The 12,353-nt window shown below is 42.9% G+C and overlaps 1 protein-coding gene across 16 annotated transcripts in view; it reads right to left on the minus strand.

Moving 5' to 3' along the window:
* The window catches only part of Hivep2 (HIVEP zinc finger 2), a 192,543-nt gene that overhangs the window by 138,881 nt on the left and 41,309 nt on the right, over positions 1-12,353 (minus strand). For 10 of the 16 annotated variants that reach the window (XM_015995585.3, XM_076552719.1, XM_015995584.3 and 7 more), the window contains one exon: positions 10,046-10,120. The exons of 4 other annotated variants lie outside the window; for them this stretch is intronic. The gene's annotated coding sequence lies outside the window, so the exon portion shown is untranslated. Of the gene's footprint in view, positions 1-10,045; positions 10,124-12,229; position 12,353 lie in introns of those variants that run through there. 2 more of the 16 variants (XM_076552714.1, XM_015995586.3) reach the window with 2 other exon arrangements.

The raw sequence follows: 12,353 nt of genomic DNA on the forward strand, positions 1-12,353 counted from the left end.
TCAGCCACACTCACTTAGCAAATCCTTGGGATACCATATAAAGCTGCTGTGCCATGCAGTACAATTCCCATTTATAGATCAGAGTCAAGGCTTTACTAGATTTTGACTCTTGACTGTCATTCTTCTCATGACAGAGAGGAATGATGTGTGTACCTGAGCTGCCCATGAAGATCTACTTCCAACTAGCTGGGGAACTTCACATAAGTCACCCATCCTCTCTGGGCCTCACCCTCCTTCTATGTAAAAGGAGAGCTGAGTGACTCACAGATGCCACCTACCAGTTAAAATTCCTTCATTTGCAACTTGTATTAGGCATCATCCTCAGGACAAGGCCCCAGACAGTAGAGCCTGTACTGGATCTCTGTTTCATGACATGCATTTGTAATGTCTGTTATGACATCTCCCTGTTGCTTCACAACTGAAAAACTGGACTTAATTAAGGAGTTCATTCTGTTTGTTTGTTTGTTTGTTTGGTCTTTATGGGACATTAGATCCTATTTATTCTTTGATCCCATGGCTATGACCAGACAGTAAAACCATTCCTCTAGAAGAAAAGCCATCAGGAGCAGGCGTGTGCAGACAGGTTCTGGGGTCCAGGGACTTGGCTGTATCCTCACATGGCATGTTTTCCCTATTCAACCACATTTTCATCTTGGGTGGAGGTATGCTTGTTTTGATGGGGTTTCATCTTTTTTATTTCTGTTTTCAGTGAAATAATACAAAACTCAAGATTAGAGCAAAAAGTGTTTCTTATCCTCAGGTCCTACAACAGGGCTGCAATGACCTTAAGGCAATGTAAGTAACCCACTTAGGAAGTCTTCCACACCAAAGGAGGAGGCAAGCCCAGAGGAAAACAAGTCCAGTTGAGGGCCCCGGGCAAAAGATGGGGACATCTGAACACACATCAATGCACAGCACCTCTGTTGTCGCAGAGAATGCTCTCCCTGCACCCCCTACAGTGGAGGCTGGACATGAGCAACCTGACCCCCTGAAGTCTTTGGAGCCTGGCAGTAACCTGAGCTGCTCTAGGTTATTTTTGCTGATGGCTTGCAGTTCTTAAAGGGACTGTGTTCTAAGTATACATAGCTGGACAAGGGATGCAAAATAATGACAAGACAGATGTGATAAGCCTATCTTCATTACTAGCAGTGCATAAAACCAAAGAGCAGGTAAATGTGCAAGTATAAAGTGAACAAATATCCTACCGCCCTCCCTCTCAAAGGGATCAGTCCTGCATCTTGTGGGGGAACGTCACAGTTTAAAAGGTGAAAATGCTGAATAACCGGGAATTTTATTGGCTTTAACTGTAAACAGATGGCAGCCTATGCCCAAGGTTTTGTCTTCGGTGCAAGCCTGCTACTTAAACGGGAGTAAGGAGTACAGATTAGAATGGGAGACAGTGCCAGGATTGGCTCTACCGTTTTACAAGAAGTATAATTATTACATTGTACCAAAAGCAAAGTTCAGTGAGAGTTCACAACATGCTGGAAAGTTGCATGTCATAACTGTTACACACATGAACTCAGAGCAGCTGTAGTGACCTACACAAGACCTGCACAAGATCAAGTCAACTAAAAATCCCAGCATGGTAAGGAGGGGCCTCCAAGGCTCCACCCCCACTTGGGGAGCTGTACTGGATTTTTTTGGGGGAAAGTGTTGTTTGTTTGTTTGTTTGTTTTGTCAAGCTGACACAGACTAGAGTCACCTGCTAAAAAGGAACCTAAATTAAGGGATTGCCTCCATAAGATTGGCCTGTGAAAATGTGACTGGGGGGGGGTAATTTTCTTGATTGATGATTGAGGTGAGAAGGCCCAGCCCACTGTGGGTGGTGCTACCCCTGGGCAAGTGGGCCTGGGTTGTATAAGACAGCAAGTTGAGCAAGGCAATCGGCAGTGTTCCTCCAAGGTCCCTGCTTCATTCCCTCCACGTTCCAACCTTGAGTTCCTGCCCTGACTTCCCTCAGAGATGAACTGTGACCTGACGTGGAAGATGAGAGAACCCTTTCCTCTGAAAGCTGGTTTTAGTCAGTGTTTTTTTTTTTTCCCACAGCAACCAAAAGCTAACTGGGACAGGAGCTATTGGTAGGTTGATGACTGTTGGGGGAGAGAGAGAGACTTTTCTTTAGGAGGTGGTTGTCCTGACACACGGCCCATGCCTCCAGTGAGTAACTCCACACTTGTGCACATTTGGACAACACTAATTGGGCTTGATGGCTTGCTTGTTTGTTTGTGTGTGACAGGTACATTAAGTTGGGAGAGAGAAGTATTAGTAGGGTTGGAGGAAGGGAGGGATGGTGGATATGATTAAGATACATTGTATACATATAAGAAATTTTCAAAGAATAAATTTAAAATATTATTTAAAAAGGAAATTGTAGGGTAATCGGTGAGTGTGGGCATCTCCTCCACTATTCTCTCAACAGAAATGGTGCTGATTCCACCATCATATACCCACTGGGAAAAAAATGATTCCCTTGAAACAATCAGTCCTTTCATTTCCTTCCCACCACCCTACACTGATCTGGGAGGAGAAGGAATCATCCAGGAGTAAGGGAAATGAAATCAAGTCATAAATGCCAAGGATTGTAAACCTGCTGGTGACCTTGCCCATGCTGCCGCTACAGCCTGAACTTCAGCGGGAATGCCGGTACCAAAGGGCATCGGCTACTTTTAGAGATCCAATGAGATCAATACGCATGAAAAGTTTGGGACTGGATCCTGGTACAAAGAATCCCCCTCCGTGAAAGTGCTGTTGCTCTCTGGATTCCTACTCGGCAGGCGTGTGATTCCATTTGTCTTGAAATCCGACAATGTGTAATCCTAAGACAACAGCTACTTGTTGAGTGACTTTACAGTGTCAACTCTAACACTCAGAACTTTGTCCTGTGGAGCTGGGAGAACTGGAGCTCAGAGCTGTTGGGAAGTTGTGTCTAGTAAAAGATAGAGCAGGGTCTGACTTCAAAGCCTGAGCTGTCAATTCCCTCCTCTCAATTTCAACTGGGGAATAAATGGAGGACAGCCTTGAAGACTGCAGAATGACCCTCAGTCCCCATTCTATTCTGCACCAGTTAACTGTACCCTTAGTTCAGCCCATTAACCTTTCCAATCTCTATTCTACCTTCCAGCCATGATCTTTTTTTTTTCTTTTGAACTAATCTCAGCAGGAAGTTAACCATCCATTATCAGACTAGAGGTTACTCTACAGAGAATAAGGTTCCCTGTAATCCTATTAAAATTACATTATTATAAGTGTTCATTGTCCAGCCATCAATCTTCAGCAATGCAAACAGAAGATCATATAATTCATGCCAAACCGCACAGATGCACAGCGTCTTATGGTTCATAAAGCATCTTTATAAATATTTGTTGGTTTAACCTTCCTGATAACTCAGCAAGATGGTATTGATCCTCTAGCTCAAGTGAGGAAATCAGCTATATTATTAGGCCAGATGCATACAATCTGAATAATCAGTAGTAGAGTCATCCCTTGAATGGCTGATATTCTGATTGCATACCTATCTGCCCCATCCATTTTTTACCTGTAGCTCCAGACAATGCAGCAGTATCTTTCTAGGGTAATGCGCTATGGTCAGTAATATGTCAAGATGAGTTATGTGGCCAGCCTCCCTGTCCTTAATGTCACTGTCTTTCACCTGTGATGAGAATCTGCTTCAATTAGCTTCTCAGCTATTTTTCAACATAGCCCAACGAAAACAGACCAATAGGATAACACCCCAAAGCCTGAGCACTCAAAAGAGTAGAAGCCACGTCTCAAGCATGATTTTATGGCACAGAGTACTTTTTATACACCGAGGAAAAAGTGGCCAATGGTTTTAATTGAATAAAGCTCAAAAGAACTGTAACTTAACAAAATTGTGTGTGTGTCTGTGTATGCATAGTCTGTTGAATAGTCTATTTAAAATTGTATGTGCCTTTAACAGAGGATATGACAATATAAGCCATGTTTCAGGATAACATTTATTGAGTATCCACAGTGTCATTTGAACTATTCCAAGTATTTTACTCTTGTTGGTTTATCTCAGGAACAATTCTGAGTAGGCACTGGTCCTTCTCTTACTTTACAGGGGAGAAAACTGACTCCAGCTGGCTTTCCCGAGGGGATAGCTGGTGAGCAGAGGGGTAGGAGCTTGAGCTCAAGATGATGGCATGCAGAGTAGACGTTTATAACCATTCTACTTCCCTGTCTCCATTGCCTGAATATCAGACATTGCCCTCAGACCTCACTGAATCTTCACAACTACCCCAGGAACAGGCTTGAACTTGTAGAAATTGAAGGTGACCTGGATCATTCACAATTCAATATTCTAGAGTATATAAAACAATCCAGCTTAATTACTTACAACTATCTTATTCCATGACCAAAAGCATAACATGGAGCACATTCACCCTGTAACAATTTTAAAAGTTGAGAAAAATAAAATCTAAAGTTTACATTTGATCTTAATAATTATATTTTGACTTTGTAGCCAGTTGACCTTGTCATGCGCAGTACTTTATTTCTCCCCTCTACAATCTTAAGCCTTCATGTTATTTTTCATTTGTTGCCTTAATATCATTTTGAGTCCAGCTAGCATTCATTGAAATTTCCCTTTTACAAAGAAGCGTGAAGGGAAATTTCCTAGGTCTTAAATTCTTAATTCTCTTATTATCTTCCTCAATCTCATTTTCTCACCCTTTGTCTCTTCGTACTTTCCATTTTTGTTATTTCATTTGTTCCTTGGCCAAAATGCCAACAATTGGCTACTGGTACCCAATCCCACATCTTTCTATCAAAACATCATGCTCCATGGTTGGCTTCTCCAAGTTGTGCCTAGGACAAGTCTACATCATCTTCAGGGCCAATCACCCAAATCTATGTTTTTCAGGTAGCGTTGACCATAAGTGTACTAGCACGACTTCTGTCTCTTAGCTCGGAGCACAGTGGCCTTTCCAGAACTGGGCTCAATTGGTTGTCACCTTTTCCTTACAACGCCTACCTTTTTCTCCCCCTTGTCCGAATGTATCGATAGGTTCATGTCTTTGTAAAAGTGTTTCACGGCTCCCACCTCTCCCACTGTCTAGCTTCTCACCCCTCCTACGCATAACTAGTCATTCAAAATCATAAACTTCAGGAGGGTAGAGGACATAGTTGCTGTTCTACCGTAATTCCAGTTCTTGGCAGGTCCTCTATAATATTTCCCTTGTTCAACATTGGTGCGTTAAAAGGAGGAAAGACCAACAGGAAAAGTGACAAATACTTCAACAGGCTCATTATAGAACAGAGCAACCAATAGCAAAACAATGTGAAAAAAGGAGTCAACTTCTTAAACCAGCAGAAAGAAGAAAATCTCAATGGCTACATCTATACATAATCATCAGGTGGTCAGAAGTACTACATCCGAGAGGACCAAGTGGATCCCACATGCATTGCTGAGAGGAGAATAAGCCGGCACACCACCTCTTAAAAGGTAAGCGGAAGAAGCTACTAGAATTGATACAGGTTCTTGATGCAGTAACTCCACCTCCTAGGGTACACCCTACAGATATGTATGTGATGTCCACAGAAGTACCATTCTTTGTACAAAAGAACCCAAATTCATGAATGGTAAAATGGCTAAATGACATTCATGCAATGGAATCCAACACTGTCATGAAAACGAATTGCTGGTACACACACTAAGCATTAATCTTATTAACATATATTGAGTGAAATAAGCCAAACACACACACATACACACACACACAAAAAAAAAACAGAGCCTCTAATCTCATAGCTGTAACATACAAACACAGGCAAAACTAGGAAAGGCAGTGTGAAAAGTCAGGATTTAGCTACCTTTGGGTTCTACAGAGACTTAAAAGGGCAAGACAGTACCCTTAGAATGCTGAGAATGTTCTAGATTTTGGTAGACCTGATGCTCAATTTGTAAAACTTTTTACATTCATTTCTGTCCATGTTTATATACACTCACTCTCTTTTTCTCTGTCTCTCACTCTGTGTATCTCTCTCTGTCTCTGTCTCTCTGTCTCTCTCTGTCCTTCTCTCTCTGTGTCTGTCTGTCTGTCTCTCTCTCTGTCCCCCCCCTCTCTTTCTCTCTCTCATCTAGATTTGATTTGTCCAGATCCTTTCTTTAAAAACACACTGGTTTCCATCCCTGTCCTGTGCAGCAGACACCAAGACCCTTGTGGCCAAGGGCTAAGTCTCTGTTGTCTTAGACATACCTGCTCTCAACAAATACTTCTGAGGGAATGGGTCTACAGTAGGCGTGCCCCTGGCCAGTTCTGTTCTTTCATTCTCTTGATTGTGAAGTCTGTGTTCCCAGCCTCTTTGCTGGGCTCTCAGGCTTGGAATGTACCTGAAGACGCTGTGGTCATAACAGTCTGCTCTTGGAGGAAGAACTGGCTTTGAGTCCAGAAACTGGTAGAAACTGTCGCTTTCACCTCTTACAAACAGCCTGCCAGTCTGTGTCACCCCCACTTTGCAGAACAGGAAATCGAGGGTGCCGGAGGTAAAGTAACAGACGTATCGGCACACCAGTAAGCAGTTGGGGAAGTAAAGTGGAAAATCAGGTCATTTGATTGCAAAGCCACACCTTCCCACAGACTGTAAGACCACAGATTGAGCAAATGTACAAGGTGGGTCACTGCTTTCCTCAAAGGCCTGCCTGTCTGCCTCATCTTGAGTGCTCTCACCACCACACTTCCCTGTCACTCAAGCTGTAGCCCTGAGGACCACCTCCTCTCTCATGGTCTTCGCACTGACTCAGTCACTCAGTGCTGACTCCTAAGCCTGACAAGTCATCCTGCCATAGACACTGCTCTTGACACCACAGCATTAGTCCAGGCCTTAAGTTGTATCTTTCTTTGCAGGAAGATTGTAACGGCTGCGTGCTGGGTCTCCCAAACCCCAAGTTCAGATACTACAGAATTCCTCTCATTCGTGATGTTGCCTTACAAGGTCCATATGTAATCCAAATGTGAGCACGTCTCTATTCCTTACCTACAGGGTAGATAGAGGTGGCATCCACCATGATGGCGTACCGTGATGGACAGAGTCACAGCCAAGCTCTTCCTCAAGACCCTTCCTGTGACTCCACTCCTCCTTCATCCACCCTGCAATCCAACCACGTGCAGATGTGCCGCTCACCCTGGGCAGTGCCCTGCCATCTCCCAGTCTCCGTGCTCTGCACGTCAGCATTCTGTACCCCTAAGTGCCCTTCCCTTGCTATCTATTAAATTCCCACCCATCCTGCAAAATGTAACTTAGGCATTTATGCCCCTATCAAAGCCCTCAAGCAAAGCTAGGGCATTACTTTCATGGCACAGTTAAGTCTAGTAGATGCTTTGAACCTCATAGAGCCCATTTTTTTTTTATTGTAATATGGGTTGTTGTTGTTGGGTTTTGCAGTGTGCAATTCTCACAACACATTAGTTCGGGGCAGGTCTATATTTTGTATTTTTTGCATGCCTTGGCCAGTACAACATGTTGTTAACCAAAAATATTTGAACAAGTGAATTAATAAATGAGACCAATTACATGTGTATAAATAGCCTGTTGAGAAAATTTATTTTTTATTTATCTTTAGTTACTTGTATATGTGTTGCATGTGTGCATACATGTTCATGTATGTATTATACACATGTGTACACACACAGAGAAGCCATAGGTTAATGCTACGTGTCTTCCTCTATTGTTCTCCACTTGGTTTTGGAAGCAGGGTCTCTCCTTGAACCCAGAGCTCACAATTCAACAAAACTAGAAGGCCAGCAAGCTTCGGGGATTCTCCTCCTCCCGCTACCCAGTACTGGGATTACAGGTGTATGCCACCATGCCTGGCTTTTCCTTCTTTTTTTCATATGTATGTGCATGTACTATGACTGTTTGTATGTATGCACGCATGTTGACGTGTGTGTGGGTGCAGGTCTGTAATGGTTGCAACTGTGTGCACATGGAGATAGACTCTGTCTGCCACACCTCAAGCTCTCCCATAAGGCTAGTCTTCCAGGCAGCTGGCTCAGGAAATCCAGTTTCTACCTTCCTAGGCACACTCTTCATTTACATGGTTCTGGGATCCAAACTCAGGTTCCCTGTACTTGCATGCAAAGCACTTTACCAAATGAGGACTCATCTCTTTTTCAAGTAAGTCCAGTGAGAACGTTCACAACAGAAACAACACTAGATTGTGCCATTTCTTTGTGAATCTCTTAGCAAGTCCCTTCACATGAGACATGAAAACAGTGTTTGGCTCTTGCACAAGTCCCCTCAGAGTGAACTGTCACTCCCTTTCAGCCTCACCTCAGCTCTTTCCACCCCTGGAGTCACCCAAGATTCTGGCCAGAAATTAAATTTTAGGAGCGAAAAGAGTGAAGATCCACTTAAGCCTGGGAGTGGTGATACACACTTCTAGCAGCTGGGAGGTTGAGGCAGGAGGATTTCAAAAGACTTCAAATTCCAGTTCAACTTGAGCTGCATAGCATGATTGTCTTACAAAACAAACAAACAAAATATGTATAGAACAGGACATCGTTTTTTTTATCGCTAACCTCTGAACCCCATAGAGATAATAACCAACATTCAAGCTCAGGTTTTCCACGGAAGAAAAGTAGTCTTGAGACTTAGATCATTCTCACAGCAACTAAGAAAGAGCAGACGATTCCTCCTTTATCTCCTGGATTGGAGGAAGTAGGACAAAGTTTGCTCCACAGGAATATAGACAGGTAAACAGTGAAGGGGTGGTGCCATCTATCCCGATGAAGGAAGGAAGCAAAGGGCACCTGGGACTTCTGGGGATGGGTGTGGCTGTGAGGCTCAGTGAGGAAAGAATTGACACCTGAGGTGCCTGAGAGGCCAGGAGAGCATGAGCAGGAATACTCATTCCATTCCACGGGCCCTTGGCCTGCTCCTTCCTACCAAGAAGAAAACCAGAGTGGTCAGCAGCCCCTGTGTATATAAAGCTACCATTTAGCAGTACTCTCTGGAATGAGACTGGAAACCAGCAGCCAAATGCCCCACCCCCACAGACACCCAGAGAAGTAGTCCCCATTCTGACATCCCCGGAGGGAAGGAGAGCAGCTCTCTGGAAGTAGCCTGCCTGAACTTTCTCTCCTTGCTCCAGGGATGGGGAGGAAGAAGAGGCAAAGGATAGTGGCCCAGCTTGTATGTGGATGACCCCACAGTGGGCATCTGTAGTCTCCTGTTAGACCCGACTAACACACACACACACACACACACACACACACACACACACACACACACACGAGCAAGACTCAAAGTGCTCAACTTCCCTTCCCACAAACTGACCCCCCAGCACCATGCTGTAAATGTATCTGTGTACACATCCCCTCTGATAGACTAGGGGTGGCCATGCAGCTGTAACTTCTGGGGTACAGGTGGAAGCGACATCCCACTGTTAGACTTCTATGGCAGAGGTAGGGAATCACTGTGTGGAGTAACTGCACTTGCATTTCAGATTTTCTCTTGACTTCACATGTCTTAATTCACAGCATAACCATCATAAAAGCAGCTGGTAAACTGATTCTCACTTTTCTAACATCCATATGTCAGTCTGTGAGCACATACATGATACATGAGCTTCCCTACACCTTCTAGGAGAAGGTGTTTATGACCTCATAACATCCAGGGAAGTTTGAGAAAAATGTGAAATACAAATAAATCCACATTTAATAAACATACTGAGATACATATGAAACATCTCATAACTGGTAGGTGTAATTTCTGGCATGATAATCCTAAATATTATTTATATTGTGATAATTACTTTTTGAATAGGTTTCAAGAATCAAAATCATGTCTAGAATCCATTTTCAAATATACATATGCATCTGCAAGTTCCTTTTAGACCTCGTTTGTTTCAAAGCTCAGGTATTATCCTGCTGTTTGGAAGCTAAGTAACAGAATCTGAAAAAGAAATGGAGCGATTTCCTTGCACAGTGTATCTACCACCACCCTCCACCACCTTTTAGCATCTTGACTTCTGCTAAAACAAGCTCAAAGGAGGTAAGGAAATCAAGGTCGGGTTTCCTACCTGGACATCTGCTTCCGGTCCTAGTCACACCTCCTCATCATCTTGAGTCTCAATCTCTCAGGTAAATTCACCAATCTGCTAACAAGAAGTTTCATATTATAACTTCTCCACCCACAGTGCAGACATTAAAATGTGACTATGAAAATGGCTAGGAAAAAAAAAAATGAACCTCCGGGTTTGAATTACGAGAGCATAGACGTGTAGAGAAAGGAGAAGCAATACGTAGGTAACATCTGCTGTGCCAAGCTCTGTAGAGTACCACAGTGCTCAACAAAATAAAAAAGTTTGAGTCATAAAATAACTTATGTTAACAGGTATGGTGGCGCACACCTTTAACCCCAGCACTTGGGAGGTAAGGCAGGAGGATCTCTGTGAGTTCAAGGCCAATCTGGACTACATACAGAGTTCCAGGCCAGCCAAACAGTGAAGCCTTGTGTGAAAGACAGAAAGAAACAAAAGCAAAGAGGGAAAGAAAAGGAAATAAATTTAAGTTTTGTAGGATAAATGGTGATGGCATTGCATGATAACCCAAAGAATAAAACAGACATCCATGCGTCAAGATTGAAATCAATCAACCAATAAAATGTGTGGATCAATACCCCACCCCCACCCTGCACACACACTACTAGAGAGAGAACGTATAATTGTTACCCAATTAAGCACAGTTCAGGAGGAAAATAGTTGTAACTTTATATTGGAAAAACGTGGCAGCTTCTAGCTCAACCAAGTGGTCAAGGGTGATGTCATCAGAGGCAGCCATGATAATGTGACATCCCCCTAACAAAATATAGTATCCTATACCCAAACTCATAACTTCAGTCTGCAAAACACAAAACGGTCAATCCTATGCGAACCAAATGGAGGGTATTATGGTATATAGTTATGCTATCATATGTCATACTGTAAATAAGTACCTAATTGATACTGGATGAACTTTTAGGCAAAGCAAATCCTTTAAATGTGTTAATCAGTCATCCAAATTGTCAAGACTCACTCTGTTTTTTTCTTTTTGTCTTTCTGTTTGTAGGTAGCATATAAATGTGTATGTGTACGTGTGTGCTCACCCATGCATGTACCTGTGGAAGTCAGAAATCCATATCAGGTGACACGCCCCCACACTTAAATTTTTTCAAGACAGGGTCTTCCAATGAACCTTGAGCTCACTGTTTTAGCTAGAATGGCAGGCCAGGGAGCCTCAGGGATCCAACTGTCTCCACTCTACCAGATCTGGGGTTAGGGGTGCATGTGTTCATGCTCAGCTTTTATATCAATGCCAGAGATTTGAACTCACGACCTCACGCTTGTGCAGCTATCACTGAACCAACGCTCCAGCCTTAGACCAGCCTTTTAAAATAATTTGGTGGCTTTTGTTTTCATAGTAACTTTTCTTCTTTGATCATAATGCCTCCCAAACACCCAAGAATAACATCTTCCACTGATACACGTGAGTTTTTTTTTTCTCACCACCAACAGTATGTCAACGTTCATAATTACTAGTGACAATACACCTAAAATTGATGAATCTGGCATCTCCATAAACAGACCCTCTATATTTCAATGGCTCTACCCTGCCAACAATTCAATGGTCCAAGGCCTTCAGAGCAATCTAGCTAGAGCCCCATGCTGTTTGTAAACAGGTATTGCATCTTTTGGCTGAGTTACACAAAGAGAGGGCACAACATAGGTGGAAAACAGGTGAATAAAATAAGTATGTGTGATGAAACGAGGTGTTGGCAATGAGAGCAGACGAGGTGGAACAGTCAAGAATCAAGTCTTTGCCCAATGTTTCCCTTTTATAATAAATAAGTAAAAATCCTGTGCAATCTGTCACCCAGATAGAGAATTTAAAACTTTGGATATTAACCATTATACTCCAACACATTAAGGATGCTTCAAGCAATAATTTGAAAATCGACTTCTTTCAGGCCAGAGAGCATACTTTGTACAAATCCTCCCTTGCCACTGAATAAGTGTAGACATTAAGCCACTGCTCCTGCTTCTGCTCTACTCAATGAATAAAGATAACAATACTTATAGGCTCAAGAGCTTTCTTGCCAAGAGTGAAATCAAGAAACCTGAAACATAACTTCTGGGATACATGTCAACAAAGAGATTTCATAAAATCAGCCCCACCACCACCACCACCAGGACTTATGAGTCAAGGGTCTCCCAGCATTCACTCACTGACTCTGATAACTGATTTCCAAACTTGCTAGAAGGTGGAGAACCCCTGTGGTGGGAACTCTTTTGGACTGAGTTTTCTTTTTAAAAGTTCTATAATTGTTAATGCCTTCTCAAAGTCCATGAC

This window comes from Peromyscus maniculatus, chromosome 16 (genome assembly GCF_049852395.1).
Source record: "Peromyscus maniculatus bairdii isolate BWxNUB_F1_BW_parent chromosome 16, HU_Pman_BW_mat_3.1, whole genome shotgun sequence".
Taxonomy (NCBI): domain Eukaryota; kingdom Metazoa; phylum Chordata; class Mammalia; order Rodentia; family Cricetidae; genus Peromyscus; species Peromyscus maniculatus.